Source organism: Stomoxys calcitrans, chromosome 1 (genome assembly GCF_963082655.1).
Source record: "Stomoxys calcitrans chromosome 1, idStoCalc2.1, whole genome shotgun sequence".
Taxonomy (NCBI): Eukaryota; Metazoa; Arthropoda; class Insecta; order Diptera; family Muscidae; genus Stomoxys; species Stomoxys calcitrans.
This window is the reverse complement of record NC_081552.1, coordinates 229422218-229448685: the sequence shown is the minus strand read 5'-3', so window position 1 is coordinate 229448685 and position 26468 is coordinate 229422218. Positions and strand designations below refer to the sequence as shown.

The window sequence follows — 26468 nt, the reverse complement described above, 5'->3', positions numbered from 1 at the left end:
GGTTGCGGATAGTGGAATGCTCCATACGGAATAAGTGCAATTGGCAGTCGCGGACAATCAGCGGTATCAAGCGAAGAGTTTCAGTGAGAGGTCGGGCGGCACTGGCTCTTGCACAAATACTGAGTGTCTATGATGCTCGATGGGACAAGGCTAATTATTGGCGCCTTTAAATAACCAATGACCACCCTGTTACCGCGGCGATCGGTCTTTCGGAACGGGACGAGCTTGACGAGGATTGCACCTCCAAATAAAAGTGTGTCTACGTCACAGGCTTGAAAATTGAGCTCTGATCTGTGTGGCGTTTACTGCTGTGACAAGAGGCCTATTTGCGAGCTACCGGGCGCGTCCACAGGTTGCGGATAGTGAAATGCTCCATACGAAGTAGTTGCAACGGCAGTCGCGGACAATCAGCGTTATCAAGCGAAGAGTTTCAGTGAGAGGTCGGGCGGCACTGGCTCTTGCACAAATACTGAGTGTTTATGATGCTCGTTGGGACAAGGCGAATTATTGGCGCCTTTAAATAACCAATGACCACCCTGTTACCGCGGCGATCGGTCTTTTGGAACGGAACGAGCTTGACGAGGATTGCACCTCCACATAAAAGTGTGTCTACGTCACTGGCTTGAAAATTGAGCTCTGATCTGTGTGGCGTTTACTGCTGTGACAAGAGGCCTATTTGCGAGCTACCGGGCGCGTCCACAGGTTGCGGATAGTGGATAGCGGGCAATCAACGGTATCGAGCGGCACCGGCTCTTGCACAAATACTGAGTGCCTATGACGCTCGATATGACAAGGCGAGTTATTGGCGCCTTGAAATAACCAATGGCCACCCTGTTACCGCGGAAACCTCTCACAGAGACTCTCCACCCGATACAGCTGATTGTTCGCGACTGTCGTTGTAGCTACTCCGTATGGAGCATTTGGAGGATTGACCCGATGGAGTCCTTCATCGGTAAGGGCTCTTGCTACAACAACAACAACCTGTGGTCGCGCCCGTAGCTCGCATTTAAGCTTCTCGTGACACCAACGAACACCACACAGATCGGACCTCAATATTTCAGCTTGTGTGGTGCTCACAGCCATTCGGTGCCGGGTTGTTGTATCAGTGTGCTGTTTTCTATCTTTCGTCTGCTAGATTCTGTTGAGTATCCAGATCCAGAAACTCTGCGACTAAGATTTGGTGCGTCCAGATGGACCTGGGTCTGGCTGGGCAGTTAAATAGATGACACGTTGGCATCAGTCCTTGTTTGTGGGAATTGAAGCGGCTGCATCTGCCGAATCGTAATTGAGCCAGAACTTATCTAATTTTTCGAGGGAGGTCAATAACTTCAGGTGCAGTGGGAGGCGGTCGTTCTCCAAGGACCACATTCACCCGGTAGCTATTCACCGCATATGTCATCGTAGGGGTCCGAAGCCAAGCATCCTTGTATGGTGCAATCTCAAACCTTTACGGAGGGTGTAAATTAGAGGATGTGTAGAGGCAGAACATCGCCGGTGATATTACATTCTATGGGGCTTCTACTTCTGATTGCTAAAAACCCAAGTGGAACTGGCGACCACACCAATAAATGACGATACGTTTTAGTCTTAATTGAAGATATGTGTTGGTGATGTCCTTTAAAAGCTTTGCATGACTAACCGTAGGGGCAGCCGTATATACCTACCGGATTGAACCGATGGATTCCTTCATCGGAAAGGGCTCCAGCCGCAGTGTACAACACTGCTACAACAACAACAACCGTAGGTGTATTTCGTCTACTGGCAAGAGAACGGAAATCGATCTGTGCGATTCTTAGTAACTCGTATCTTTTTTTGACTGCACGAAATGGATCGGTCAACCTGTTCCCATTTCAGACAACAGGAACTATAAGAATATCCAGAGTTATGAGTATGACACAGTTCAGGTCCTCGACATCCTGTAAATCCAAGTTCTTCAGTATAGACGTAGAGATTTCGTAAGACTCAATCGCGTTGGCAGACTTGCTAATTGAGACTTTTAATTGAGTAGTTTTTTAACTTATGTTAGAAAAAGTACGTCTTATGCATAGTGTGATTATTTATAGGCCTGATGGCTTCGCATTGCATGAAATGAAATAAATAAATAAATAATCACTCTCGGGGTTCTTAATTAACTTAATTGACTGTTGAACAAACTGGCGTATCACTTGGGATCAGCCAAGTCTAATCATTCTTTCTATCGGGGTTCCAGTGTGACCCGATAGTAAACCAACACTTGCCACCGGAAATTAAGTAACAATGCTTTACATACTCTGTCCATATATTCTGCCAATGACTAGCCTTCAATTTCTTCATTAGGCTGCCCGATTCTAAGACGAGCGTCTGTGATTCGCACTGTCTGCGCCGCAAAATTAACCCACACATGATGCAGGTAAAGCTGTCATTAGACGAGAAAACATGTCATATGAGCTGTCACTTTCTGTATTCATAAGGCTTGTCTTATGTACGCCGGATACGAATAGAGCCAAGGTGGATTTAAAAAGGCGGTCTCCCCCGGCCGGGTATTACGGCATTAAGATGTCAAATTTATGTTTGAATTCTCTTTGTTGTTATCTTCTTTCCCCCATATTCTCTGCTTATGTACGCACACGTATACACACACTCACACAAATTTGTATATGTGTATTGTCAAAACGCTGATCAGCTTGATGACAAGATGGCGGATTGCACCATATGATTTGTGGTTGTTGTACAAATGAGACCACCTTTAGTTGCTTCGCCATGAAATAGAGCGCGTTCTAATTGGCATGTATTCTCAAATGTATTGTACTTTTTTTATAGACATGTATTTACATGTGTGTTCGATTAAAGAAAAGCTCCATTTAATCGAATTTCGATTTTTTCGTGAACAACTTTCAGAGTTGATGTTTTTGAAATTACATATGCCATGTCGTCTAGTGTCAGCTTAACATTATTTACTGATACAAAGCTAGCGGTTTTAATGATGTCTTAGAATTTGCTCTCAGTAACACTCCCTCATTTAAGAAGAATAGTTCACTGAAGTGGCGACTAGTCATTCCAAAAGGATTTCTTTTCATTCATAAATGTATGGCGGCGGGCGGCCAATAGATAGAATTATGAAAAGGTCAGCCGACTTCCAAAATGTATCAATGCAAAGTTGGATACTGCATTGTTTAATTTTCGTACGCATGCAGTGAATGTGCCGAAACAAAGCAACTATGGGCTTTGTTGACATGTACGATATGAAACAAACGGAATGCAATACATAAAGTGTGTTCGCGTACTTAAAAATTTGTACAAATTTACACAAATTGTTATTGGAAGGCATTCACGTACTTTATCTGCCAGCAGAAGAGAGCGGGAGGGTTCGTGAGAGTGTTTGGTAATTAAGAGCTTGTAAATTTCTACTGCAGTTTTTTTTTTCAGCAGAAATTTGCAGCATAGAACAGCTGTTTTAAAGCAAAAGAGCGTATAGGCTGTTCTTACTCTCCTGCAAATTTTTACTGGAAACTACGCTAACAGACCTATAGCATGTTTTTTTTTATTAAATATGTTAAAAATATTAAATTTTAAATATATAACTTGTTTCCCCGCCATTTTTGTTATCTATTGTACGTGCCAAAGCGAAAAATTTGTTAAGGCATCAAGAATCAAACTGATGCTTGGTTGCTTTGGTGTTGCTCGGAAAATACTTAACCGCGTTTTGAATTAGTAACGCGGAATTTTGAAACACTGCATTGTTGCCTGATATCTCTTTATAGGCAAACAAAGTATAATGGAGCTATATCGGATTTTGGAATCATGCGGACCATACTTGGTTCGAATTTTGGAGCCCATTGCAGAAGTCATTGTGCAAAATTTCAGCCAAATTATATAAAAGTCCCCCTTTAGAGGCTCAAGAAGTATAATCGGGAGATCGGTTTATATTAGAATGGGTTATAAACCGATTCACGCCATATTTGACACGTATAATGAAGTTCGTAGTAAAAGTCGTACAAATTTCAGCCAAATCGTATACAAATGTCGCCCTCTAGAGGCTCAAAAAGTCAAGATACGAGATCGATTTATATGGCAGCTATATCAGGTTATAGACTGATTTAGACTATACGTGGTTATTTGATAAAAACAGTTATTTGAAGTAACACCAAAGCACCAAATCGTATTAGAATTGCGCCCTCTAGAAGTTAAATCGGGAGATCGCATATCAAAACATTGACCGATTTGGCCCACTTACAATCCAAATCCACCAATATGAAGTATTTGTGCAAAATTTCAAACTAACTTAACTGCTTCGAAAGTTAGCGTGCTTTCGACAGGCAGACGGATGGACCTGGCTAATTCAACTCAGAATGTTAGTACGACCAAGAATGTATGAACTTTGCGGGGTCGCAGATTAATATTTCGAGATGTTACAAACGAAGCGACGAAATTTGTACACCCCCATCCTTTTTTGTGTATCATGCTGAAATATTTTACTTATACCTACAAGAGGCATATAAAAATAAACAATCCAATTAAATTAATTAGCATATTTACGTCAAACACTTTATCCCTTACAAGGTTAAAATGATTATTTGTAATTATCATCCGATACCATGACGATAATTATGTTACAATCTTAGAAAATCTGAAAAGTTGCCAAGTGTCTTGTTATTTTGCTCCACATCTACAATTTTGACAACAAGTTTCAATATTTCTTCCTCTACCAGATCTTTTGGACGATGTTGTGGTCTTCTCCAAGTGCTTTCATAAGATTTCTATTTAAATAATCCTATGTTTGGAATATCTCTCATTACCACAGTAACGCGTTTATTCCACAATCGTAAAATGTCAAAATGCAGATAATGTGTGAAATGGATCGGGTGGCTTTTTTCGTGTATGAGTGATGGCAACTTTCATATATAAATTTCGTTAAACTCATTTCTAGTATCGGTCAAAGTACTTGCCTTTTATGGATTTTATTTTTATGATATTGATAACGCCACGCCCACCGTGGCTGTAAAATAACCTTATCTTGTTATTCCCATGAAATGAAACAACAATACCAAATGACGAAGTTCTTGGCCTATTAATTTCTAAGTTGTTTAGAATGTCTCAATTAATACATTGGCATTAAGAAACTACTTTCATTGCCTTAAGGTATTTATAATAGATTTTTTGTACTTCAATTATGGCGAAACAATTAAAGGTGGTCTCATTTGTACAACAACCACAAATCATATGGTGCAATCCGCCATCTTGCCATCAAACTGATCGAAATGTTGCCAACACGCACAAAGAAAGTTGTGTGCCTGTGTGTATACGTGTGCGTACATAAGCAGAGAATATGGGAGAAAGAAGATGACGATAAAGAGAAAACAAAAATCTGAAATGTTAATACCGTCAAACCTGGCCGGCTGTTAACAGCTGTTTGCGTGAGACCAACTTTTTAAATCCGCCTTGTACTTAAATTAGGTTTTTTTCAATAATCTTAGTATTTTTCTTTTTTTTCTCTCATGTACGCACACGTATACACACACGCACACTAGCTGACCGGAACATTCGTTTATCGTCGGAATAAATCCCCTGTTAACCAATTTAGAATTGGAATTTTCCTATTCCTAAAATCTTTGGGTAATTTCATGGCGAAACAATTAAAGGTGGTCTCATTTGTACGACAACCACAAAGCATATAGTGCAATGCGCCATCTTGTCATCCAGCTGATCGACGTTTTGCCAACACACACAAAGACATTTGTGTGCGTGTGTGCATACTTGTGTGTACATGAGCAGAGAATATGCGACAAAGAAGGTAACAACAAAGAGAATGCAAACAAAAATCTGGCATCTTAATACCCTCAAATCTGGCCGGCTGTTAACAGCTGTTCGTGTGATACCACCTTATTAGAGGTCTGTTCGCGTACTTTTCCAGTAAAAATTTGCAAGAGATTAAGAGCCATTTTACTCTCTTTAAAAAATTTGCAAGCAAAAGTACGCGAACGACTTCCAGTGAAAATTTGCGGAAAAACAGCTGATTTTTGTTTTGGTTGGTTTTTTTATTAAAAAAATGCTGGCGATACATGTTAGGTATTTTCCTAAGATAAACGTCAATTTATTGACCAGAGAGTAAAAGGCTAGAAGGGGGGGCCACTCGTATATCCGTGATCTCCATACCGCTGGACAGCCATCACAAATTACCGTGCAACCCCATGGCAGTCGGTTGTACGTACTGCATTGGCCCGATGGAGTTTTTCAGTGTACAACACACTGCTACAACAAAAATCGTGCACTAAGCTACGAATGTCATCCGTGGTGCCAAGTCAGGCAAAGCGCTATTCCCAGGCCGAAGCTCTACACTGATGCTGAAGAATCTGGATCGGCCTTACAACTGTCCTCAGCCTATCTAAACACTATTATAGTACTCGATGTTTGAAAGATGGGCAGTGTAATCCTGCTACTGAAACCTGGAAAGTACACGAGCAAGGGGAAGTCGTACAGACCGATCTCCATTCTCTCATCAGTAGGCAAGACGCATGAGGAATTACTTATCCCGCTCCTCTCCATTAGCCGAGCATCAGCATGCATTTCGAAGGCTGCATAGCACAACAACAGCTTTGCATGCCATCACCGCACACATTTGCCGTGGCTTCCATTAGCCTAGGCCAGGTAGGACGGTCCTCGTGGCACTGGACCTATCGAAGGTATTCGACCCGCCATGCCAAATTATTTGAGGACATCGCCAACACGTCCTTCTAGCCAGGCCTGAAACGCTGGGTCGCGATTAATCTGTGTGGCCGCCAGTCATTTGTGGAATATAGGGATAAGTCGAAGTACCGTAGAGCGAAACAGGTAGTTCCCCAAGACGGGGTGATATCTCCGGCACTGTTTAACCTCTACCTATTTTCCATTCTACCCCCTCCAGATGGCATAGAGATCGTATCATATGCGGACGATTGTACGATCTTGGCATCAGGCCTCCCTCACCCCCATTGTTGACATCTGCGATAGGTTGAACGTCTACCTCAACGAACTTGCCTCATATTTCGCTGCAAGATTCAAATCCAGGTGTCCATTCAAATGGAGGTCACCGTAGCGCAGAGGTTAGCATGTCCGCCTATGACACTGAACGCCTGAGTTCGAATCCTGGCGGGATCATCAGAAAACAATTTTCAGCGGTGGCTTTCCCCTCCTAATGCTGGCAGCATTTGTGAGGTAATACGCCATGTAAAACTTCTCTCCAAAGAGGTGTCGCACTGCGCCACACCGTTCGGACTCGGCTATAAAAGGGAGGCCCCTTATCATTGAGCTTAAACTTTAATCGGACTGCACTCATTGATAGGTGAGAAGTTTGCCCCTGTTCCTTAGTGGAATGTTCATGGGCAAAATTTGCATTTGCTATTACATCTAAAGAAATTGACCCCTTCCCTGGCAAACCAGAGTAGTTCTGGCCTGGCTCAATTACGTTACGGCAGATGCCCTCAACTCCTACAGAGCAAGAATTGACGCCGACGTGCAAGATGTATGTATCGATTGTGACCAGGGACCACTCGATACACGTCACCTGTTTAACTGCTCAGCCAGACTCACTCGACTCAGGGGCAGATTTCTGTGGACGCACCCCACCTTAGTCGTAGAGTTCCTAGATATAGTACTTGGAGAACGACCGCCTGTCATTGCACCTGAAGAAATTGACCCATTTCCTGGCAAACCAGTGTAGTTCTGGCTCAATTACGTTCCGGCAGATGCCCTCAACTCCTACAGAGCAAGGATGACGCCGACGTGCTAAATGTATGTACCGATTGTGACCAGGGACCATACGATACATGTCACCTGTTTAACTGCTCAGCCAGACCCACTCGACTCAGAGCCAGATTCCTGTGGACGCACTCCACTTTAGTCGTAGAGTTCCTAGATATAGTACTTGGAGAACGACCGCCAGCCATTGCACCTGAAGAAATTGACCCCTTCCCTGGCAAACCAGAGTAGTTCTGACTCAAAAACGTTCCGGCAGATGCCCTCAACTCCTACAGAGCAAGGATTGACGCCGACGTGCAAGATGTATGTACCGATTGTAACCAGGGACAATACGATACACCTCACCTGTTTAACTGCTCAGCCAGATCCACTCGACTCAGAGCTAGATTCCTGTGGAGGAACCCGATCTAAATGGCAGAGTTCCTGGAACTTGACACTTAACCGAATCAAGCAGACAAAAGATAAAACACAACACACTGCTACAACAACAGATCCCTCTGGACGCACCCCATCTTAGCCGCAGAGTTCTTGTATCTGGACTCTCAACTGAGTCAAGCAGACGATAGAAAGAATACAGAGTTCCTGGATCAGGACACTCAACCGAGTTCCTGGATCTTGAACACAACAAACTGCTACAACAACAGATCCCTCTGGACGCACCCATCTTAGTAGCTGAGTACTTGCATCTGGACTCTCAACAGAGTCAAGCAGACGATACAAAGAACATAGAGTTCCCGGATCAGGACACTCAACCGAATCAAGCAGACGAAAGATAAAACACAACACACTGCTACAACAACCCTCTAGGACGCTCCTCATCTTAGCCGCAGAGTTCTTGCATCTAGACTCTCAACAGCGTCAAGCAGACGAAAGATAGAACACAGAGTTCCTGGATCAGTACACTCAACCGAATCAAGCAGACGAAAGATAGAACACAACACACTGCTACAACAACAACAACCTGATACGTGGAAAGTAGACCTTCCGACTCAAAATTGACCGATTTGTTATTGGAAACAATAAAACGTTTCATGTGGTTTCTTTTGTCTATCTCCACCAGCCTAAAATAATATTTACACAAAAAAAGTAAACAAAAAAAGTTTTCCCATCCATATATGAGATACAAACATATAGTAGGTCTAGTGTATGGGTATACAACATTGAAAACACCAGCCACATTTACCGCATATGGCATACATTTTTGATTTTCCTAAATTACTGCCCCAAATAGACGAGCCTCTTCTCATTAAAAGATGACTTGGAAAAGAAATAGACAGACTATGGGAATAGTATAAACAAAAGCCCTACATACACACACATATACATATGACGAAATAAAGAAGTAATCATCGCATTGACGTCACTTGAAAACTTCCCTATCACCAAAACTATAGAAAGGTGCTTGAGAGTCATGATGAGGAAGATACCATCGGCAAGACACTAGTTAACAAACACCACGTCACAAAACCCAAAGTAAAGAAAAAGAGTTCTATTTTAAACTCCATATGTACATGATGCGTTGGAAGAAATTGTGACATGCCAGTTGCCGCATGATAATATTTTCTTTGTATTCTATGCTGCTATAGCACATTTTTTCAACCAAACGCACTTTTGCGTTTTTTTTTTTTTTGGTTTTTTGCTTCTTCATTCTTCTTACCAAGGCGAAGAGAAAATGCGTGGTGTATGTACAGTGTGTCTGTCTAGCTGATGAAAGTGTGTGTGTGTGTGTGTCTTCTATAAACTCTAGCCTGATGATCATTGTCATCATACCATGAACTCATAGACGTCATACTTTATAGCAGCAACTACTTGTATGATTCAGATAACAAATTGTTTAGTGGTAACTTTCTCCCTGTATCTAAATGAGGCGAATGGTGAGTAATGGGATAGAGAGAGAGAGAGAGAGAGAAAGATAAAAATGTGTAAATCATGCTGTTCAAAGTGTATTTTATCGCAAATACATTAACTTTGAATTGGAGGCTATTCGCACTTTGTCTCAAATTGAAAGTCCACTACATGAATTGTGTCATTATCAAGTTTTTGCTATCATTTCGATATAAAATCGATAGGTTTTTTCCATGCCTATGCATGACTCCATCGGTTCAATCCGGTTGTAACTGTTGTTTTAGCAGTGTGTGTTTTATCTTTCGTCTGCTTGATTCTGTTGAAAATCCTGATCCAGAAACTCTGCAACTAAGGTGGAATGTGTCCACAGGGATCTAAGGCTGAGTCGAGTGGGGTGGGCACTTAAACAGGTGACGTGTGGTCCCAGGTCTTAATCGATAGACACATCCTGCACGTAGGCATAACTCCTTGCTGTGTAGGAGTGATGCGGCTACATCTGCCGGAACGTAATTGAGCCAGAACTACTCTGGTTTGCCAGGGAAGGGGTAATTTCTTCAGGTGCAATGGCAGGCGGTCGTTCTCCAAGGACTACATTCACTCGGTAGCCATTTACCGCATCTGCTACCGTGTCTGCATGAATGTTGTCTAGACCTGTTTGAAATGCCGCTTGATCTAGAGGTTCTCTCTTGTAGCGCGGAACCTCACGCGCTAGATCATGTAGATCTACCTTAAGGCTTCTGGGCGGTGGATATCTATCCACAAGATAATGATTAGACAGCATGTAGTTATGTCTTCGCACTGGTAGGATCTTTGTTTCCTGATGGAGGTGGTCCACATGAGAACTGAGGAGACAGCCCGTCGCAGTTCGAAGGGCGCCATTCTGACAGATCTGAATATTATTCCACTGTGTGTCACAAAGTTGACGAGACCACACTGGCGCTGCATAACTTACCACAGACCGGCCAATTGCTTTGTATGTGGTCAACAAGGTTTCTTTGTCTGCACCCCAAATGCTGACAGCAAGTGACTTGAGGACTTTGTTTCTACTTTTGACTTTATCGAAAATTGCTGTGGCATGTGGGGAGTATGTGTAAGAGCTATCAAATGTGACGGCAGGTATTTTGGGACACTTGATGGTGGGAATCGTTCCTCCATCGACCATCACAGTCAGCTCAGTATTCACCTCACGCGTATTTGTAGATTTGTGGCTAAAGATTTGGTGGCAGATTCTTCAGATTTCTTGCTGCAAATATGAGGTAGAAGTTCGTTGAGGTACACGTTCAACCTATCGCATATGTCAACAATGGGGGTGGGGGAGACCTGATGCCAACACGTGTACGTTTGTATGAAAGAAAACATAGGCTATATAATTTTTACATATCGGGTGGAGCCGGACCCTCGGACCCCAAATTTGAGTTCAAGTATTGGTGGCGCTTTTCGTTCCAAAAATAAGTCAAATAGGATGATTGACCTATTATGACAATATGCGACTCAAATGAACGGTATTTGAGAGTAGAAAACGAATTTGATATCCAATTTTGGAGCCAAGTGTATGGGGGTATGCTCTAAAGCGCCCCCTAAACTGAACTTAATTTCCGATTATGGCAATATGGGGCCCAAATCAACAGTATTTGGGAGTAAAGAACGAATTTGATATTTATTTTCAGGGCATATTTACCGACCATGGCAATATGGGGCTCACATTAAATGGATTTGGGAGTGCAGCACGAATTTGATATCCATATTCGAGTCGAAATGTCTGAGTGCCATCCCTCCCCTAAAAAGCACATTCAAAACCACCAGATTTCGGAGATTGGTAATTCGATTCGTTCGAAATTTTTTTTTGCACTCTCACAGTCAAAACAAAACATGGTTGCTATTGTTGGGGTTGGGTGCCTCGGGGGCCGTCCAAAACCCGCCAAATGGGTATATAGACCAATCACGACAATTTACAGCTCAAACGAAAGGTGCTTGAGAAAAAAAACGAATTGGATATCCAACTAAAGAGCCATGAGTTTGGGGAACTACCCCACCCGAAAACACCGCCCTATTTTTTTGGAAATAAAATTTTGACAAAATTTTCTTTGGAAATAAAATTTTTACAACATTTTCTACAGAAATAAAAAATTTTGACAAAATTTTCTATAGAAATAAAAAATTTTGACAAAATTTTCTATAGAAATAAAAAATTTTGACAAAATTTTCTATAGAAATAAAAAATTTTGACAAAATTTTCTATAGAAATAAAAAATTTTGACAAAATTTTCTATAGAAATAAAAAATTTTGACAAAATTTTCTATAGAAATAAAAAATTTTGACAAAATTTTCTATAGAAATAAAAAATTTTGACAAAATTTTCTATAGAAATAAAAAATTTTGACAAAATTTTCTTTGGAAATAAAAAATTTTTAAAAAATTTTCTATAGAAATAAAAAATTTTTAAAAAATTTTCTATAGAAATAAAAAATTTTTAAAAAATTTTCTATAGAAATAAAAAATTTTTAAAAAATTTTCTATAGAAATAAAAAATTTTTAAAAAATTTTCTATAGAAATAAAAAATTTCTAAAAAATTTTCTATGGAAATTAAAAATTTTTAAAAAATTTTCTATAGAAATAAAAAAATTTTTAAAAAATTTTCTATAGAAATAAAAAAATTTTAAAAAATTTTCTATAGAAATAAAAAATTTTTAAAAACCTTTCTATAGAAATAAAAAATTTTTAAAAACCTTTCTATAGAAATAAAAAATTTTTAAAAAATTTTGACAAAATTTTCTATAGAAATAAAAAATTTTGACAAAATTTTCTATAGAAATAAAAAATTTTGACAAAATTTTCTATAGAAATAAAAAATTTTCTATAGACATAAAAAAATTTCTATAGAAATAAAAAATTTTCTATAGAAATAAAAAATTTTGTCAAAATTTTCTATAGAAATAAAAAATTTTCTATAGAAATAAAAAATGTTGACAAAATTTTCTATAGAAATAAAAAATGTTGACAAATTTTTCTATAGAAATAAAAAATTTTGACAAAATTTTCTATAAAAACTAAATTTTGAAAAAAATTTTATAAAATAAAAAAATGATCCCGTGGTGAAAATAGGGTACTACACATTTTGATATCTGAAGGGGGAGGCGGACCCTCCCCCTTACCCTTATTTTCAGAATATGGCTGGTGCGATTTAAGCGAAATTTTGTGTGCTCTCTTATGGTAACCTACAAACAAAAATTTGGTATTCAAATTTCGGATGGGGTACCTAGGGAGAACGCCCCACCCCAAAACTAACCAAATACATATAAAGACCAATCACAATATGGGACTCGAAAGATATTTAAGAGTAGAATACGTATCTGATACCCAAATTTGGGGACCAAGTGTTTGGGGGACCACCCCAACATTCCTAAATCGGACATATTTGCTGACCATGCCCATATGGGATTCAACTGAAAGGCATTTACCAATAGAATACGAATCTAATAACGAAATGTGGGACCACGTTTCTGGGAGTCCACCCCTTTCCCAAAACACCCCCCAAACAGGACTTATTTACTGAGCATCGCAATATGGGGCTTAAATAGAAGTATTTGAGTGTAGAATAGGAATCTGATATCCAAATGTGGAACCAAGTGTTTTGTGTGGCCGCCCCTCCCCAAAAAAAACCCCCCAAAGGGGACAAATTTACGACCATAGCAATATGGGGCTCAAACGAAGGTCTTTGGGAGTAAAGCACGAATCTGAAATCAATATTCGGGAAAAAGTGTCTATGGGGCCACACCACCCAAATATTATATTTTAGAGTAGAACAAGAATTTGATATATATTGGGTTGCCCAAAAAGTAATTGCGGATTTTTCATTTAGTCGGCGTTGACAAATTTTTTCACAGCTTGTGACTCTGTAACTGCATTCTTTCGTCTTTCAGTTATCAGCTGCTACTTTTAGCTTGCTTTAGAAAAAAAGTGTAAAAAAAGTATATTTGATTAAATTTCATTCTAAGTTTTATTAAAAATGCATTTACTTTCTTTTAAAAAATCCGCAATTACTTTTTGGGCAACCTAATATTTTCAGGGCCCAGTCACTGAGGGGCCGCCCCATCCCTCAAAACAGCCCCCAAAACAATCATGTTTCTCGACTATGGAAATATGGGGCTCGTATGAAAGGTAATTGGGAATAGACTACGAATGTGATATCAACATTCGGGACCAACTGTCTAACGGAAGTCCCACCAGCAAATAGGAAGTATTTGCTCACCATGACAATTTGGGTTTTAAAGAGAGTGGAGATCGATATTGATAGTTTTTAGGGCCCATACCCCAAACCGGACATATTTGCTGACTTTTGCTGTATTTGAGTTTAGCAAATGTATTTGATATCCAATTTTGAGGCCAATGGCATTATGGGGTTCATATAAATGATATTTGAGAGTAGAGCAAGATGCTGATATATTTCCAGGGCTAAGTGTTTGGGCTCACTCACCTCACTCCCCAAAACATCCCTAAATCGGACATATTTACCGGCCTTAAATAAAGGTATTTGGGAGTATAATACGAATCTGATATCTAAATGTGGGACCATGTATTAGGGGCACTGCCCCTTCCCCCAAAATACCCCCCAAATGGTAAAAGCTTACCGACTATGGTAATATGTGGCTCAAATGAAAAGTATTTGAAATTTAAAAACGAATTTAATATACAATTTTGGGGTCAAGTGTTTGGGGGACGCCTCATCCCATAAACTCCCCTTAAACCAATGGCAATATGGGGTTTGAATATGGTTTTTGAAGGTAGAGCACAGTGCTAAGTGTCTAGGGGACCACCTCACCCTGCAAAACATCCCTAAATTGGACATACATATCTACCGATTTTGGCAATTTGGAGCTCAAATGAAATGTATTTGGGAGTTGGGCACGAAATACACACCACCCCCTTAACCCACCAACCACCACCATGGGGCACTTGCCACATTTTGTTCCATATAAAGTAAAAGAAAGCGCAGCGGAGCGGGCCCGGTTCGGCTAGTTTTCTATAAAAATAAATAAATCTAGAAAATTTCCTTTGCATCTTCCCTAGTCTCGTTTTCTTTCCATAAATGTGTTTTTTTTTAAAGAATTATACAATCAATTGGTCAAATTATCGATGTCTATTCGTCAAAAATTATTCACTCGACAACACCAGCGCCACCACCACCATTAGAAGCACTAATTTCCACCTTAGATACTGGCGTTGATGGCAAACCAAGTCATGTGTTTGCGCCAATGGTCATGTATTTTCTCTGAGGTATTAAACAAACATCGGGCGATTCCTCATGAAGTCAATTTCTTTTTTTTTTTTGCCGAAATATAGAATTTGTTTATTTTTCAATTAACGAATTTTATCATATCTCATTCTGTGGCCGTTTCGTTGCTTTTCCTGCTGGCTGGCTGGCTGGCTTTAATGACGATGATGATGAGATTGTACTTGTTGCTTGAACATTTTCTTTTAAAATTTTGCCTGTTTGTTTTTATTTTTATTTTTTGCCTCCCCCTTTTTATTATATTTCACTCTTTTATCAAACATAACGTGCTAAGGTGCGGTGCGGCGGTGGTAGAGGTCGCTGATGAGGTGTTTGCTGCCTGTACTCTTTCGTTGTTTTTTTTTTTTGTGATAAATTCATTTTCAGTTTTCGATTAAAATGAAATTCTCACAAAACATTTTCAGTCGAGGCGGAGCGTTTCTAGCGTTAAGATCGTCTTTCAAACGAAAGAAAAGTGAAAACGACTAAAGTGAGCCAAACCAAAAAATCGTTTTTAAAAACCTGGTTAACTTCTTTAAGAAAGCGGTTAGTAAAACCAAGTGCTTGAAAAATAAACCTATGAGAAAAATTAGTTTCGAAAACAAAAAGGAAAAATCAGTGAATTTTTTAAAAGATATACCAAAAGTGTTTAGAGAAAATAATCACGTAACATGTTAAAAAAATTTTTTTTTAAATAATTTGAAAAATTTGTGATTTTTGCAAATGAAATTTTTTTATAAAAAATCTTGAAATGTTAACAAATTTTTGAAATCTTATAAAATTTTACCAAAATTATTCAAAAATTATGATGCCTTATGTAATCTTGTGTGCTATTGTTGTGTGAAAAAATAATAAGAGACTGTTTGTCTGTTGGTTGTACAACTTTTGGCAATTCAACGCAACACTGACTGCGGCATTTCATCAAAGTTTAAAAGCAAAAATAGTTAAAAACAAACTTTTATATTATTGTTGGTTTAAAATGCCACAGTGGAAGCCTTTCTAGAATTTTTGAGTTATTTTTAAATGAATTATTTTCTAATGAGCTGAACTTGCTTTTCAATGAATAATGAAAAAATAAGAAGAAAATGCTCACCATTTAGTTTTGTTTATTATTTTCTATGGCCCCCACCCTCCTCCTTTCCTTCCATTACTCTGCCATTAGTTTGTTCGGCATCACTTATGGCATTTGTTTTTATGTGTGTATTGGTGGGTCTCTTGTTGTTTTTATTGTTAGTTTTTCCTCTCTCTCTCTCTCTATCTCATTTTTCCCATTCCACTTGTTTTGTATATTTTAGCACGTTTTGGCATTTCCTTCTTTGACGTTTGTTTTATATAATAAAATGTCTTGAGAAAAATCAATGTATTGTTCTTCACTTTGCTGCATATCCTATAACCTGTGGGGTATAAGGGTTGCATTAGGTTGACATTTTATTACAACAACAAAGTGTCTTTTAAAAGGGCTGGCCGAATATTTGCATATGAACTATTGATTAAATATTGGGTATGCCTTTTAAAGTTTTTGTTTTGGTTTCTAATCAATTATTAGCCGGATGTTTTCAGCTTATTGATTGAAAATAAACACAGATGTTAATATAAAAGCAATGAAAACAAAATTTAACAAATAAAACCACTAAGTTCAACGGGCAGTTGACAGTTTATTTGTGGATTAATTTGAATCTGGAAGAAGTCAAATCGGGGTATAATTTTTATATTAACTAGCTGAACTGGGCCTACTTTGCTGCGCCTTCTTTTACTTTACATAGAACAAAATTATCCTTTGAATATTCATTTTCGACAACTAAAGAGCTGTAAGTGAAAAAACCATGCTACGAAAATAGTATATGTATATCGCCTCAACAATATAAATGCCGTTATCTGAATCCCATATGATTTTTTTTTGTCTATGAATTCGCTCGGAATGACCCTAAACCGTCATTTAAGTTAGATGTATTCCATTCTTAAAAGACTTTATTTGAACCCTATATTCTCATTAAGATTTTGAGAGTGGGAAGGCCCCCGGTGTGGTGGTTGGTGGGTTAAGGGGGTAGTGTGGACCCCCCCCAAAAACTTGGTTCCGAAAGTGAATATGAATTTTGTGCTGTATTAAACGAAACCTTTCATTTGAGCCCCATATTGCCATGATCGGTAAATATGTATGACCGATTTAGGGGTATTTTTGGGGGTGAGTTGGTACTCCAGACACTTAACCCCTAAAAAAATATCAGCATCGTATTCTACTCTCAAATACCATTTATTCAAACCCCATATTGCCATTGATCTAAGGGGAGTTTATGGGATGAGGCGTCCCCAAAACACTTTCATTTGAGCCATATATTGCCATGGTCGGTAAATTTGTTCTCTTTGGGGGTGTTTCGGGGAATGGGCGGTGCCACACATACATGGTCCCAAGTTTGGATAACAGATTCGTATTCTACTCCCATATACCTTTATTTGAGCCCTATATTGCGATGGTCAATAAGTAATTGCTTTTTGTGGGGTGTTTTGGGAGGAATTAGACCCACAGAAAATTGATCCTGAAAGTGGGTATCAATTTCCTGGTCTTAAATCGGCGGTATGAAATAAGGCCCCAATACAATAAAGCCCCAAACTGAAAATGAAAGTAGACCCCAAGAGTGGGGCTTTATTTCGTAATGAAATAAGACCCCAAGAATGGGACTTTATTTCATAATGAAAAAAGACCCAAAAATGAAATAAGGCCGCAACGACGTGAAGAAACACATCAATCAAAAATTAAACAACGCCCAAAATGGGGACTTATAGCATAATGAAATAAAGCCCTAATTTGAAAAATGAAATAATGCCCCAAAAAGATTTAGAGTTAAATTAATGTTTTGCTCACTGTTTTATTCCATAACAAAGATAAAAAAATTCGCGCGAATTTTTTATTTCGTCCAAAATTTTGATCTAAATGATTTCGAATTCCCTCTTGTCAACGCGAGGATCAGTGGTAAACTAAATTCTAAAAATTAAATCAATTACATAGTTTCACGACTGTCCGGTAAATCTGACAAGACTTTATTATTGCTAGTTGCAATTTTTAAATTTAAGCAAAATGAAATAAAGCCTCAAAAAATCCATTTTGAATTTATGCGAAATGAAATAAAGCCCCAAAAAAAAAATCTTTTTCAATTTACGGAAAATGAAATAAAGCCCCAAAAATTAAAATTGGGACTTTATTTCAATTTAATGTTTGGGTTCTTATTTCATGTGAAGTAAGGGCTTAGTTTTGAAATGGAATAAAGCCCATAAAAAAGTCCCAATTATCGTTGTTTTCGTTTCATGTATAAAAATTTGGGGCCTTTTTCATTTTCAGTTTGGGTCTTTATTGCATTGGGGCCTAATTTCATACTGCCCTAATCTCCAATACCTTTTATTTGAGCTCCACATTGACAAGGTTGGTAAACATGTCCGTTGTAGGGGTGTTTCGAAGAGTGGGGTGGCCCCCCCAAACACTAAGCCCTGAAAATATTTATGAGCATCGTGCTCTACTCTCAAATATCATTTATTTAAACCCCATATTGCCATTGGCCTCAACATTGGATATCAAATTCGTTTCCTAATCACAAATACCTTTCATTTAAACCACTTATTGCAAAAGTCAGCAAATATGTCCGATTAGGGGTTTGGGCCCTAAAAACTATCGATATCGAGCTCCACTCTCATTAAGACTCAAATTGTCATGGTGTCATGGTGAAAAATACGTCCTATTTGGTGGTTGTTATGGGGTTCAGTTCCGATTGTCGACATTAAATTCGTGGTCTACTGCCAAATACATTTTATTTAAGCCCCATATTTCCATAGCCGGCAAACATGTCCGGTTTGGACGTGTTTTGGGGGGGGATGGGGCGGCCACTCAGTAACTTGGCCCTGAAACTATTTATCAGATTCGTGTTCTACTCTAAAATATCTCTTATTTGAGCCCCATATTGCAATGGTCAGCAAATACGTCCTATTTTGGTGGTGTTATGGGGTTGGGGTGACCCCATAGACACCTTTTCCCGAATATTGATATCAAATTCGTGCTTTACTTCCAAAGACCTTTCGTTTGAGCCCCATATTGCTTTGGTCGTAAATTGGGCGGTGTTTTTGGCGTGGTGTGGCTCCCCAAACACCTCGCCCCGCATTTGGATATCAGATTCGTATTCCACTCGCAAATACCTTTCATTTGAGTCCCATATTGACGTCCATATTGAGTCCCATTTGGTAGGTTTTGGGGTTGGGGCGCCTCCCCTAGGTACCCCATCCGAAATTTGGATGCCAAATGTTGGTTTCTAGGTTACTTTAAGAGGGCACACAAAATTTCGATTAAATTGCACCACCCATCTTCGAGATCTGCCGTTTCTGAAAATTATGGTAAGGCGGAGGATCCGCCCCCGTCATAGAATCTGCTTTAATAGCCCGATTCTAAGTGGTTAGTGGTCCGCCGAATGTGGTCTAAATTAAATTCGTCTACGATTCGGACCATACTTGGTTCGAATGTTGAAGACCATAATAGAAGTCATTGTGAAAAATGCCATCCAAATTGGATAAAAATTGCTACCTATAGGGGCTCAAGAATTCATATCGGGATATCAGTTCATATGGGAGTTATATCAGGTTATAGACCGATTCAGACCGTTTTTGGTACGCATGTTGAAGGTAATTGGAGAAGTCGTTGTACAAAACTTCATCTAAATCGGATCTCTATAGGCTTAAGAAGTATTCATGCAAAATTTTAGCCAAATCGGATAGTAATTGCGCACTCTAGAGACTCAGGAATTCAAGATCCGAGATCGGTTTATATGGCAGCTATACCAAGTTATGAACCGATTTTGACCATACCTGGCATAGTTGTTGAAAGAGGAAACAAAACTACTCATACAAAATTTCGGTGAATACGGATAATAACTGCGCCCTCTAAAAGTCAAGATCATGGATCCGTTCATATGGAAGCTATATCAGGTTATAAACCGATTTGACCATACTTTGCCCAGTTATCGGAAGTCACAACAAAACACCTCACTCTAAATTTCGGACAATCGGATAAGAATTGCGCCCTCTAGAGGCTCAAGAAGTCAAGATCCCAGATCGGTTTATATGGTAGCTATATCAAGACATGGACCGATATAGCCATTTACAATCCCAACCGACCCACACTTATAGGAAGTGTCCGTGGAGAATTTCAAACGCCTAGTTTTATTTCTTCGAAAGCAAGCGTACTTTCGACAGACAGACAGACGGACGGACATGGTTAGGTCGACGTAGAATGTCAAATATTTCGAAGTGTTACAGACGGAATGACGCCGTATTTGCACTTATATCCCGCCCAACTTTTGCCTTTCCTTACTGGTTTAGATTTATTGTTGTTGTTATAGCGCCTATATAAATTTTTCAAAATTTAAATTTTTTTAAAATCTATTTATAATCAGCACTCTGCCTTCCGGAGCAGTTTGACCACGTTAAGATATTTACAAATGCCGCCAGTATGTACAATATTAGTGAGGGAGAATAACAGTAAAAAAAGATTGTTGAAGTTCTCGCCAAGATTAGAAGTCAGACGTTTTCTGTTATAGGAGTACGTTCTAACCTATGCACCAGTGTTGCCATATTCATAAATTCACAAAAGTTGAAAATACTTGTACGATTTCCTAATTATTTTTCAATTCAGTCAAAAACTATTTTTTTTTTTTTGGCTATGTTAATGACGTTTTTGACGTATGTATTATACGTCGGAAATGTATGTCATATACGTCGGAGTTTCCGACCGACTATCTCTGGTTGTAAAAAGCCGTATTTTTATAAGTGCAGGCCTTGGAATCTTATGATCAGCATGAAATCATCGCAAATGGCCTTGCCACTCAGTAAACATATTTGCAGATTTATTAATTATCCCCAACTTGACAAAACTGATAGAATCTTAAGGCAAGTGGTCTCGAAGTAATTTTTTTGGCTTTCAAATAAAATATATTCTCTGAATATATGCAAATCTTCCCACAAACATTCCATTAAGGAAGAAGGGTCAAATTTCTCAAATATCAGTAATTGATGATCGAATAAAGTTTTAAGCTCAATGATAAGGGAACTCCTTTTAATGGCCGAGTCCGAACGGTGTTGCACAGTGCGACTCCAAACTATTTTTTTTTCCAAAGGGCATAGTTACTCACAAATTTTGCCTGCGTAAGGAGGGATAACCACCGCAGAAACATTACTACGTCACAGGCAAACATGCTATTGTATTCGGTATAATTTAGGAAATCCTCATAATATTCGGCCGTACAATACAATAAGCTGTCGCTTGTTTCTCGTTTGTACAATAAGTTTATTCAGCTTTTACGGGGTTCGTCGTCGTTACATTTTTATTTTTAAAGACCCAAGTGTTTTCAATTCAACGACTTTTCAACCCAATAAAAGGTTTAAGGCCAAGGTCATTGGTGTTTTCATTTGCTCGTGTACATTTTTTTTTTCAACAATGCCTACTTATGAATGTTTGATGCAATATACATATGTGTATGTAAAATTATTACAATTATAAGGCAAAAACAGGAAAATTTAAACAAACACACAATGTTTTGTTAAAGGCTAAAATTAAACTAATTGGCTGTTGTTTTATTTACACTAATTAATTTATGTTTGTTTCTCTTTCGAGACGAGCTCAATGATCGGAGATTTTGTTCTTTGCAAATGGAAAACAAAAGCCAAACACACCAACCACTAGGTTCGCGTTTCGTAATTTGGTTTGAATAACTCATCGGCCATAGTAGGTGTGAAAGCTTCAAGTGCCGTACGTTGGCATGTAATACTTATAGCGAATGTAATATGGGAACGCCTCAATGATATAAACAATGGCAAAATTTTTGTCTACACAATTACACTACTCCCATGGTATACACATGATTCTGTGCATCTGTTGGAAGTTGTATTTAATTTTGATTATGCGCAATTTGTTAGTCATTGTAAAGGGTGATTTTTTTGAGGTTAGGATTTTCATGCATTAGTATTTGACAGATCACGTGGGATTTCAGACATGGTGTCAAAGAGAAAGATGCTCAGTATGCTTTGACATTTCATCATGAATAGACTTACTAACGAGCAACGCTTGCAAATCATTGAATTTTATTACCAAAATCAGTGTTCGGTTCGAAATGTGTTCAAATTTTGACAAATTTTGTTCAGCGATGAGGCTCATTTCTGGTTGAATGGCTACGTAAATAAGCAAAATTGCCGCATTTGGAGTGAAGAGCAACCAGAAGCCGTTCAAGAACTGCCCATGCATCCCGAAAAATGCACTGTTTGGTGTGGTTTGTACGCTGGTGGAATCATTGGACCGTATTTTTTCAAAGATGCTGTTGGACGCAACGTTACGGTGAATGAACACATTTCGAACCGAACACTGATTTTGGTAATAAAATTCAATGATTTGCAAGCGTTGCTCGTTAGTAAGTCTATTCATGATGAAATGTCAAAGCATACTGAGCATCTTTCTCTTTGACACCATATCTGAAATCCCACGTGATCTGTCAAATACTAATGCATGAAAATCCTAACCTCAAAAAAAAAAATCACCCGGGAGGACAGAGTGGATCTGGGGGTTTACATTGAGAACCCAGGGACTGAGATCTTTTTAAGACTGCCTGACCATAATACGGTCCTGCAGGCGGAGATCCGGGCGATCACGAAATGCGTGAAGTAGTGTGGTGCTAACGCGAGGACGTCGAGTGTGAACATCTTTACCGGTAGTAAAATTGCCATAAGGGCAAAAAAACAACCAGGACGGTAAGGTCCGAAACAGTCTTGCAGTGTAAGATAGAGATTAATGCCTTCTCTGAGGATGACAAAATCCGCATCTTTTGGGTGCCGGGCCATAACGGAGTAGGGGGGAATGAAAAGGCAGACGATTTGGTGGTGAAGGTCAGAGGACTGCCGTCAATAAACTTGGTTAACCCGAAGCCTTTTGGGTCGACGAAGTCCGAGTTAAGGGATTGGGCGATGAATGCGCATGCAACATTGTGAAACAGCGAAACGGTCGGTAGGACGGCGAAAATGCTATGGGGGGATCCAGATCGTGAGAAGACGAGGCTATTACTGAAAGGAAGCAAGAAGGAGGTCAGTATAGCTACTAGTATCATAACGGGACACAAAGGACTACGAGGTCACATAAATAAAATGGGTGCGGCAAGTGATAGCATATGTAGGGCATGCGGGGGAGATGATGAAACGTTGGAGCATTTCCTTTGTCATTGGCCGGCTTTGGCGTCCAACAGATACCGGTATTTAGGTGGAGACACAATATCAGACATGAACCAACTTAGGGGAGTGGTATTGAAAACAATTAAGGATTTTGTAGAACGGAATTCCTAACTTAAAATTTTCTTTTTCGAGGTTACTTTATAGATTTTAGAGCGCACAACAAGCCGATTACTGGCTTAGGTGTATGTCCATAGTGGCATGGGGCGTATATCTGCACCCTCTTTTCAACCTAACCTAACCCTAACCTAACCTAGTCATTGTATGCCAGTATTATACACTCCACCATAGGATGGGGGTTATACTAATTTCGTCATTCCGTTTGTAACACCTCGAAATATGCATCTAAGACCTCATAAAGTATATATGTTTTTGATCGTCATGACATTTTAAGCCGATCTAGCCAAGACCGTCCGTTCGTCCGTCTGTCAAAAGCACGCTAACTTTCGAAACAGTGAAGGTAGCCACTTGAAATTTAGCACAAATACTTCTTATTAGTGTATGCCGAATGGGATTGTAAATGGGCCAAATTGGTCCATGTTTTGATATAGCTGCCATATAAACCGATCTTGGGTCTTGACTTCTTGAGCTTCCAGAGGGCGCAATGCTTAACCGATTTGGCTGAAATATTGCACGTAGTGTTTTTCGACAACTGTGCCAAGTATGGTCACAATCGGTTGTTAATCTGATATAGCTGCCATATAAACCGATCTTGGGCCTTGACTTCCTGAGCTCCCAGAGGACTCAATTCTTAACCGATTTGGCTGAAATATTGCATGAAGTGTTCTAATATGACTCCCAACAACTTTGCCAAGTATAGTCTAAAGCAGTCTATAGCCAGATATAGCCACCATATAAGCCGATCTCCTGATTAGATTTCTTGAGCCTCTAGAGGGCGTAATTCCTATCGGATTTGGCTGAAATTTTGTATGACGTGTTTCGTTATGACTGCAAACAACTGTGCTTAGTATAGTTGAAATCGGTTGATAACCTATTATAGGTCTGGTCTTGGTTCTGGACTTCTTGAGCTTCTAGAGGGCGTAATTCCTATCGGATTTGGCTGAAATTTTGTATGAAGTGTTTTATTTTTATTTCCAACAACTTCATCAAGTATGGTATAAATCAGTCTATATCCTGATATAGCCACCATATAAACCGATCTCCCGATTAGACATATTGAGCCGCTAGAGGGCGCAATTCTTATCCAATACGGTGGAAATTTTGCATGTGTCGTTTTGGTATGACTTCCAACAAATATTCCAAGTATGGTCTAAATCGGTATATAACCTGGATATAGCTGCCATATAAACTGACTTCTCAGTTTGACTTTTTGAGCCTCTGAAGAGCGCAATTATTACTCGATTTGCCTGAAATTTTGGGGGTGGTGTTTTACGATGACTTGACAAATGCTATCCATGGTGGAGGGTATATAAGATTCGGTCCGGCCGAACTTAACACGCTTTTACTTGTTTTGCTTTTAAAGTGTCTCGTGAAATTTGGTTTTCCTCAACTGCTCATACTTACCTCCTTTTGGGATTATACAACAAATGTTTATTTTCTTTTTGAAATACTTAGCGTTTATATGCAATTAAAAACATGTGCAAAAAAAGCTCAAAACATTGTTCATAATGGTTCCACTTGAATCACTTGTTGTAATTGTATAATACATTCATATGTTACAAACGCCACATTGTGGCTTGCGTTATCGGCCTAATTTCTTGCTATGATATTTAACCTTGAAATAAATTGGAATTGTTTTTATTAAATTTTTTTATTTTTGATTCATAATTAAAGTTTAATTGCCTAAGGAATGCGAGTACTACTAAATTTCCCATGAACATTCCATTAAGGAACAGGGGATACTTCTCTCATATCAATGAGTGCAGTCCGAAAGGGCGTGCCGGATAGCGACACCACTTGGTAGAGAAGTTTTAACATGGCAGGAAACCCTACAAATGTATCCCCCATCAGGTTAGGTTAGGTTGAAAATAGGATGTGGATATAAATCCGCCCCAATCCACTATAGACATACACCTAAGCCAGTTATCTGCTTGTTGTAAGCTGTAGCCAGCATTAGTAGGGGCATAACCACCGCTGAAAATGTTATTGATGTTCTCGCCGGGATTTGAACCTAGGCGTTCGGCTAAAGTCTTAATTTGTGTGAACATCGTTATTAAATTGTGTTGACACTATTTGCCAAGGGAAACCGTGGAAGGCATAACAAAAAGAGACAAAATAGCTCACTGAACGAACTAGTTCAATGAACTAACTGAAAGAATCAGTATAGAACTATTGAACGAACTAATTGGATGATCTACTGAACGAACCAGTTCAGTAAACTTACTGAACTTTCTGTACGACCTAGTTCAATAAAAAAAACTGAATGAACTAGTTCAACGAGCTAACTGAATGAACTAGTTGGATGGACCTTCTGAAAGAACTAGTTCAGTGAACTAACTGATCTATTTAGTTCAATAAACTAATTAAACGAATTACTTACAAAATTTTTCTACATTTTTGAAGTCTTCAATCATTTTAAGCTGAATTCTACATTGGTGTCGATTAGGATACACGCCGTTCAGACTCGGCTGTCTTGGAGCTTAAACTTGAATTGGAAATCACTCAATGAAATGAGAGAAGTCTTACTGATGTTCCCTAATAAAATATTCGTGAGCAAATTTAAAATTTTCATATATTCACATGTTTTCTTCGGTCTTAAAATAATTCATACAATCGGATATTGTCCGGCTTCAGACCATAGGGTAATCTGTTTCTATTACAAATAGAACAAGTAAAAAGGCGTTAAGTTCGGCCGGGCCGAACTTTGGATACCCACCACCTCGGGTATAAATGTAAACCACCTTTCTTCATAATTCGGTAAAAAATTCATAATTTATGCCCTCATAGCAGCTATATCCAAATATGGTCCGATTTCGACCAAATACCAATACAAAATATTGGTCTTTTTAGTAGCTACATCTAAAAATAAACCGATCTGAAACATATACGACAGGGATGTCGAAAAGCCTACCATAAGTCACTGTGTCAAATTTCAGTGAAATCGGATCGAGATATCGGTCTATCCAAATCTTGACCGATCTGTGCCATATTTCAGAAGTATATCGAGGGACTTAACTCACTGTCCTAAATTGTTTGCCGACATCGGATAATAAATGCGTCTTTTATGGGCCTAAGACCCTAAATCGGCGGATCGGTATTTATGGCAGTCATATCCAAATCTGGACCGATCTGGGCCAAATTGAAGAAGGATGTCGATGGGCCTAACACAACTCACTGTCTAAAATTTCAACAAAATCGGATAATAAATGTGGCTTTTATGGTCCTAAGACCCTAAATCGGCGTCTGGGTATATATAGTTCGGTACGAAGATGGGC

At 38.9% G+C, this 26468-nt stretch overlaps 2 protein-coding genes across 7 annotated transcripts in view; one reads left to right on the top strand and one right to left on the bottom strand.

The window, feature by feature from the left end:
• Positions 1-26468, top strand: part of LOC106092437 (2-oxoglutarate dehydrogenase complex component E1) — a 98333-nt gene that overhangs the window by 2077 nt on the left and 69788 nt on the right. For 2 of the 6 annotated variants that reach the window (XM_059360865.1, XM_059360862.1), the window contains exon 1: positions 15274-15375. The exons of 1 other annotated variant lie outside the window; for it this stretch is intronic. The gene's annotated coding sequence lies outside the window, so the exon portion shown is untranslated. Of the gene's footprint in view, positions 1-15273; positions 15376-26468 lie in introns of those variants that run through there. 3 more of the 6 variants (XM_059360867.1, XM_059360866.1, XM_059360864.1) reach the window with 2 other exon arrangements.
• LOC106092094 (protein SPT2 homolog) overlaps positions 1-26468 on the bottom strand; it is a 312016-nt gene that overhangs the window by 267005 nt on the left and 18543 nt on the right. The gene's annotated exons all lie outside the window — the stretch shown is intronic.